This window comes from Mixophyes fleayi, unplaced genomic scaffold (genome assembly GCF_038048845.1).
Source record: "Mixophyes fleayi isolate aMixFle1 unplaced genomic scaffold, aMixFle1.hap1 Scaffold_231, whole genome shotgun sequence".
In the NCBI taxonomy this organism is placed as follows: Eukaryota; Metazoa; Chordata; class Amphibia; order Anura; family Limnodynastidae; genus Mixophyes; species Mixophyes fleayi.
The window spans coordinates 115,001-120,000 of NW_027446461.1; the positions used below are offsets into that span (position 1 = coordinate 115,001).

The 5,000-nt window shown below is 46.5% G+C and overlaps 7 non-coding genes and 14 pseudogenes across 7 annotated transcripts; all 21 read left to right on the top strand.

Moving 5' to 3' along the window:
• LOC142123208 (5S ribosomal RNA) overlaps nt 1-32 on the top strand; it is a 119-nt pseudogene extending 87 nt beyond the window's left edge.
• Nucleotides 33-112: 80 nt separating this feature from the next.
• Nucleotides 113-231, top strand: LOC142123223 (5S ribosomal RNA; annotated as a pseudogene).
• A 268-nt stretch (nt 232-499) lies between these two features.
• On the top strand, nt 500-618 carry LOC142123111 (5S ribosomal RNA; annotated as a pseudogene).
• An 83-nt stretch (nt 619-701) lies between these two features.
• Nucleotides 702-820, top strand: LOC142123293 (5S ribosomal RNA; annotated as a pseudogene).
• A 79-nt stretch (nt 821-899) lies between these two features.
• Nucleotides 900-1,008, top strand: LOC142123361 (5S ribosomal RNA; annotated as a pseudogene).
• Nucleotides 1,009-1,090: 82 nt separating this feature from the next.
• Nucleotides 1,091-1,199, top strand: LOC142123265 (5S ribosomal RNA; annotated as a pseudogene).
• An 83-nt stretch (nt 1,200-1,282) lies between these two features.
• On the top strand, nt 1,283-1,401 carry LOC142123039 (5S ribosomal RNA; annotated as a pseudogene).
• A 282-nt stretch (nt 1,402-1,683) lies between these two features.
• Nucleotides 1,684-1,802, top strand: LOC142123292 (5S ribosomal RNA). The gene has a single exon (XR_012684404.1). It is a non-coding gene; the product is annotated as a 5S ribosomal RNA (ribosomal RNA).
• Nucleotides 1,803-2,072: 270 nt separating this feature from the next.
• On the top strand, nt 2,073-2,191 carry LOC142122956 (5S ribosomal RNA). Its single transcript, XR_012684337.1, has one exon. It is a non-coding gene; the product is annotated as a 5S ribosomal RNA (ribosomal RNA).
• A 79-nt stretch (nt 2,192-2,270) lies between these two features.
• Nucleotides 2,271-2,389, top strand: LOC142122996 (5S ribosomal RNA). The gene has a single exon (XR_012684373.1). It is a non-coding gene; the product is annotated as a 5S ribosomal RNA (ribosomal RNA).
• Nucleotides 2,390-2,472: 83 nt separating this feature from the next.
• On the top strand, nt 2,473-2,592 carry LOC142123152 (5S ribosomal RNA; annotated as a pseudogene).
• An 84-nt stretch (nt 2,593-2,676) lies between these two features.
• On the top strand, nt 2,677-2,796 carry LOC142123362 (5S ribosomal RNA; annotated as a pseudogene).
• An 81-nt stretch (nt 2,797-2,877) lies between these two features.
• LOC142123278 (5S ribosomal RNA) lies at nt 2,878-2,996 on the top strand (annotated as a pseudogene).
• An 83-nt stretch (nt 2,997-3,079) lies between these two features.
• On the top strand, nt 3,080-3,188 carry LOC142123404 (5S ribosomal RNA; annotated as a pseudogene).
• An 80-nt stretch (nt 3,189-3,268) lies between these two features.
• On the top strand, nt 3,269-3,387 carry LOC142123267 (5S ribosomal RNA). Its single transcript, XR_012684402.1, has one exon. It is a non-coding gene; the product is annotated as a 5S ribosomal RNA (ribosomal RNA).
• Nucleotides 3,388-3,469: 82 nt separating this feature from the next.
• Nucleotides 3,470-3,588, top strand: LOC142122991 (5S ribosomal RNA). Its single transcript, XR_012684369.1, has one exon. It is a non-coding gene; the product is annotated as a 5S ribosomal RNA (ribosomal RNA).
• An 81-nt stretch (nt 3,589-3,669) lies between these two features.
• On the top strand, nt 3,670-3,778 carry LOC142123294 (5S ribosomal RNA; annotated as a pseudogene).
• An 83-nt stretch (nt 3,779-3,861) lies between these two features.
• On the top strand, nt 3,862-3,980 carry LOC142123205 (5S ribosomal RNA; annotated as a pseudogene).
• A 282-nt stretch (nt 3,981-4,262) lies between these two features.
• Nucleotides 4,263-4,381, top strand: LOC142123304 (5S ribosomal RNA). Its single transcript, XR_012684405.1, has one exon. It is a non-coding gene; the product is annotated as a 5S ribosomal RNA (ribosomal RNA).
• A 270-nt stretch (nt 4,382-4,651) lies between these two features.
• On the top strand, nt 4,652-4,770 carry LOC142122957 (5S ribosomal RNA). Its single transcript, XR_012684338.1, has one exon. It is a non-coding gene; the product is annotated as a 5S ribosomal RNA (ribosomal RNA).
• A 78-nt stretch (nt 4,771-4,848) lies between these two features.
• Nucleotides 4,849-4,967, top strand: LOC142123300 (5S ribosomal RNA; annotated as a pseudogene).
• The last annotated feature ends 33 nt before the right edge of the window (nt 4,968-5,000 follow it).

The window sequence follows — 5,000 nt, forward strand, 5'->3', positions numbered from 1 at the left end:
AGACCACCTGGGAATACACGGTGCTGTAGGCCTTTTTTATTCTCTCTTGTTCCGGCTTCCTTCAATGCTGGTTTTGAGATGTATAAGAGATGTAGGTCATTAGAAAACCAATACCTACAGCCACACCACACTGCACAAGCCCAATCTCATCTGATCTTGGAAGCTAAACAGGACTGGACCTGGTTAGTACTTGTATGGGAGACCACCTGGGAATATCAGGTGCTGTAGGCCTTTTTTTTCTCTCTTTTTCCGACTTCCATCAATGCTGGTTTTGAGATGTATAAGAGATGTAGGTCATTAGGAAACCAATACCTACACCCACACCACCCTGAACAAGCCTGATCTCGGAAGCTAAACAGAGCCGGGCCTGGTTAGTACTTGGATGGGAGACAACCTGGGAATACCAGGTGCTGTAGGCCTTTTTTTTTCTCTCTTGTTCCGGCTTCCTTCAATGCTGGTTTTGAGATGTATAAGAGATGTAGGTCATTAGGAAACCAATACCTACAGCCACACCACCCTGAACAAGCCCAATTTTGTCTGATCTTGGAAGCTAACCAGGGTTGGGCCTGGTTAGTACTTGGATGGGAGACCACCTGGGAATACCAGGTGCTGTATGCCTTTTTTTTTATTATCTCTTGTTCCGGCTTCCTTCAATGCTGGTTTTGAAATGTATAAGAGATGTAGGACATTAGGAACCCAATACATACAGACACACCACCCTGCAGAAGCCCAATCTCATCTGATCTTGGAAGCTAAGCAGCGCCGGGCCTGGTTAGTACTTGGATGGTAGACCACCTGGGAATATCAGGTGCTGTAGGCTTTTTTTTTCTCTCTTTTTCCGAATTCCATCAATGCTGGTTTTGAGATGTATAAGAGATGTAGGTCATTAGGAAACCAATACCTACAGCCACACCACCCTCAAAAAGCCTGATCTTGGAAGCTAAGCAGGGCTGGGCCTGGTTAGTACTTGGATGGGAGACCATCTGGGAATTTCAGGTGCTGTAGGCCTTTTTCTTCTTCTCTCTTGTGCCGGCTTACTTCAATGCTGGTTTTGAGATGTATAAGAGATGTAGGTCATTAGGAAACCAATACCTACAGCCACACCACCCTGAACAAGCCTGATCTTGGAAGCTAAGCAGGGTTGGGCCTGGTTAGTACTTGGATGGGAGACCACCTGGGAATACCAGGTGCTGTAGGCCTTTTTTTTCATTATCTCTAGTTCCGGCTTCCTTCAATGCTGGTTTTGAGATGTATAAGAGATGTAGGTCATTAGGAAACCAATACCTACAGCCATACCACCCTAAACAAGCCCATTCTCATCTGATCTTGGAAGCTAAGCAGGGCTGGGCCTGGTTAGTACTTGGAGGGGAGACCACCTGGGAATTTCAGGTGCTGTAGGCCTTTTTCTTCTTCTCTCTTGTGCCGGCTTCCTTCAATGCTGGTTTTGAGATGTATAAGAGATGTAGGTCATAAATAAAAAAATATGAACAGCCACACCACCCTTAACAATTCCAATTCCGTCTGATCTTGGAAACTAAGCACGGCCAGGCCTGTTTAGTACTTGTATGAGAGACCACCTGGGAATACCAGGTGCTGTAGGCCTTTTTTTTTTCTCTCTTTTTCCGGCTTCCTTCAATGCTGGTTTTGAGATGTATAAGAGATGTAGGTCATTAGGAAACCAATACCTACAGCCACACCACCCTGAACAAGCCTAATCTCGTCTGATCTTGGAAGCTAAGCAGGGCTGGGCCTGGTAAGTACTTGGATGGGAGACCACCTGGGAATACCAGGTGCTGTAGGCCTTTTTTTTTTCTCGCTTGTTCCGGCTTCCATCAATGCTGGTTTTGAGATGTATAAGAGATGTAGGTCATTAGGAAACCAATACCTACAGCCACACAACCCTCAACAAGCCTGATCTTGGAAGCTAAGCAGGGCCGGGCCTGGTTTGTACTCGGATGGTAGACCACCTGGGAGTTCCAGGTGCTGTCTGCCTTTTTTTTTTCTCTCTTGTTCCGGCTTCCTTCAATGCTGGTTTGAAATGTATAAGAGATGTAGGTCATTAGGAAACCAATACCTACAGCCACACCACCCTGCACAAGCCCAATCTCATCTGATCTTGGAAGATAAGCAGGGCTGGGCCTGGTTAGTACTTGGATGGGAGACCACCTGGGAATATTAGGTGCTGTAGGCCTTTTTTTTCTCTCTTTTTCCGACCTCCTTCAATGCTGGTTTTGAGATGTATAAGAGATGTAGGTCATTAGGAAACCAATACCTACAACCACACCACCCTGAACAAGCCCAATCTTGTCTGATCTTGGAAGCTAAGCAGGGTTGGGCCTGGTTAGTACTTGGTTGGGAGACCACCTGGGAATACCAGGTGCTGTAGGCCTTTTTTTTTTTTCTCTCTTGTTCTGGCTTCCTTCAATGCTGGTTTTGAGATGTATAAGAGATGTAGGTCGTTAGAAAACCAATACCTACAGCCACACCACCCTGCACAAGCCCAATCTCATCTGATCTTGGAAGCTAAGCAGGGCCGCTGCCTGGTTAGTACCTGGATGGGAGACCACCTGGGAATACCAGGTGCTGTAGGCCTTTTTTTTTTTTTCTCTCTTGTTCTGGCTTCCTTCAATGCTGGTTTTGAGATGTATAAGAGATGTAGGTCATTAGGAAACCAATACCTACAGCCACACCACCCTGCACAAGCCCAATCTCATCTGATCTTGGAAGCTAAGCAGGGCCGCCGCCTGGTTAGTACTTGGATGGTAGAATACCTGGGAATACCAGGTGCTGTAGGCCTTTTTTTTTTCTCTCTTGTTCCGGCTTCCATCAATGCTGGTTTTGAGATGTATAAGAGATGTAGGTCATTAGGAAACCAATACCTACAGCCACACCACCCTGAACAAGCCCAATCTCATCTGATCTTGAAAGCTAATTAGGGCCAGGCCTGGTTAGTACTTGTATGGGAGACCACCTGGAAATACCAGGTGCTGTAGGCCCTTTTTTTTTTCCTCTCTTGTTCCGGCTTCCTTCAATGCTGGTTTTGAGATGTATAAGAGATGTAGGTCACTAGGAAACCCATACCTACAGCTACACCACCCTGAACAAGCCTGATCTTGGAAACTAAACAAGGTCGGGCCTGGTTAGTACTTGGATGGGAGACCACCTGGGAATACCAGGTGCTGTAGGCCTTTTTTTTTCTCTCTTGTTCCGGCTTCCTTCAATGCTGGTTTTGAGATGTATAAGAGATGTAGGTCATTAGGAAACCAATACCTACAGCCACACCACCCTGCACAAGCTCAATCTCATCTGATCTTGGAAGCTAAGCAGGGCTGGGCCTGGTAAGTACTTGGATGGGAGACCACCTGGGAATACCAGGTGCTGTAGGCCTTTTTTTTTTTCTCGCTTGTTCCGGCTTCCATCAAAGCTGGTTTTCAGATGTATAAGAGATGTAGGTCAGTAGGAAACCAATAGCTACAGCCACACCACCCTCAACAAGCCCAATCTCATCTGATCTTGGAAGCTAAGCAGGGCTGGGCCTGGTAAGTACTTGGATGGGAGACCACCTGGGAATACCAGGTGCTGTAGGCCTTTTTTTTTTCTCGCTTGTTCCGGCTTCCATCAAAGCTGGTTTTCAGATGTATAAGAGATGAAGGTCAGTAGGAAACCAATACCTACAGCCACACCACCCTGAACAAGCCTGATCTTGGAAGCTAAACAGGGTTGGGCCTGGTTAGTACTTGGATGGGAGACCACCTGGGAATACCAGGTGCTGTAGGCCTTTTTTTTCATTATCTCTAGTTCCGGCTTCCTTCAATGCTGGTTTTGAGATGTATAAGAGATGTAGGTCATTAGGAAACCAATACCTACAGCCATACCACCCTAAACAAGCCCATTCTCATCTGATCTTGGAAGCTAAGCAGGGCCAGGCCTGGTTAGTACTTGGAGGGGAGACCACCTGGGAATTTCAGGTGCTGTAGGCCTTTTTCTTCTTCTCTCTTGTGCCGGCTTCCTTCAATGCTGGTTTTGAGATGTATAAGAGATGTAGGTCATAAGTAAAAAAATATGAACAGCCACACCACCCTTAACAATTCCAATTCCGTCTGATCTTGGAAACTAAGCACGGCCAGGCCTGTTTAGTACTTGTATGAGAGACCACCTGGGAATACCAGGTGCTGTAGGCCTTTTTTTTTTCTCTCTTTTTCCGGCTTCCTTCAATGCTGGTTTTGAGATGTATAAGAGATGTAGGTCATTAGGAAACCAATACCTACAGCCACACCACCCTGAACAAGCCTAATCTCGTCTGATCTTGGAAGCTAAGCAGGGCTGGGCCTGGTAAGTACTTGGATGGGAGACCACCTGGGAATACCAGGTGCTGTAGGCCTTTTTTTTTTCTCGCTTGTTCCGGCTTCCATCAATGCTGGTTTTGAGATGTATAAGAGATGTAGGTCATTAGGAAACCAATACCTACAGCCACACAACCCTCAACAAGCCTGATCTTGGAAGCTAAGCAGGGCCGGGCCTGGTTTGTACTCGGATGGTAGACCACCTGGGAGTTCCAGGTGCTGTCTGCCTTTTTTTTTTCTCTCTTGTTCCGGCTTCCTTCAATGCTGGTTTGAAATGTATAAGAGATGTAGGTCATTAGGAAACCAATACCTACAGCCACACCACCCTGCACAAGCCCAATCTCATCTGATCTTGGAAGATAAGCAGGGCTGGGCCTGGTTAGTACTTGGATGGGAGACCACCTGGGAATATTAGGTGCTGTAGGCCTTTTTTTTCTCTCTTTTTCCGACCTCCTTCAATGCTGGTTTTGAGATGTATAAGAGATGTAGGTCATTAGGAAACAATACCTACAACCACACCACCCTGAACAAGCCAATCTTGTCTGATCTTGGAAGCTAAGCAGGGTTGGGCCTGGTTAGTACTTGGTTGGGAGACCCACCTGGGAATACCAGGTGCTGTAGGCCTTTTTTTTTTTTCTCTCTTGTTCTGGCTTCCTT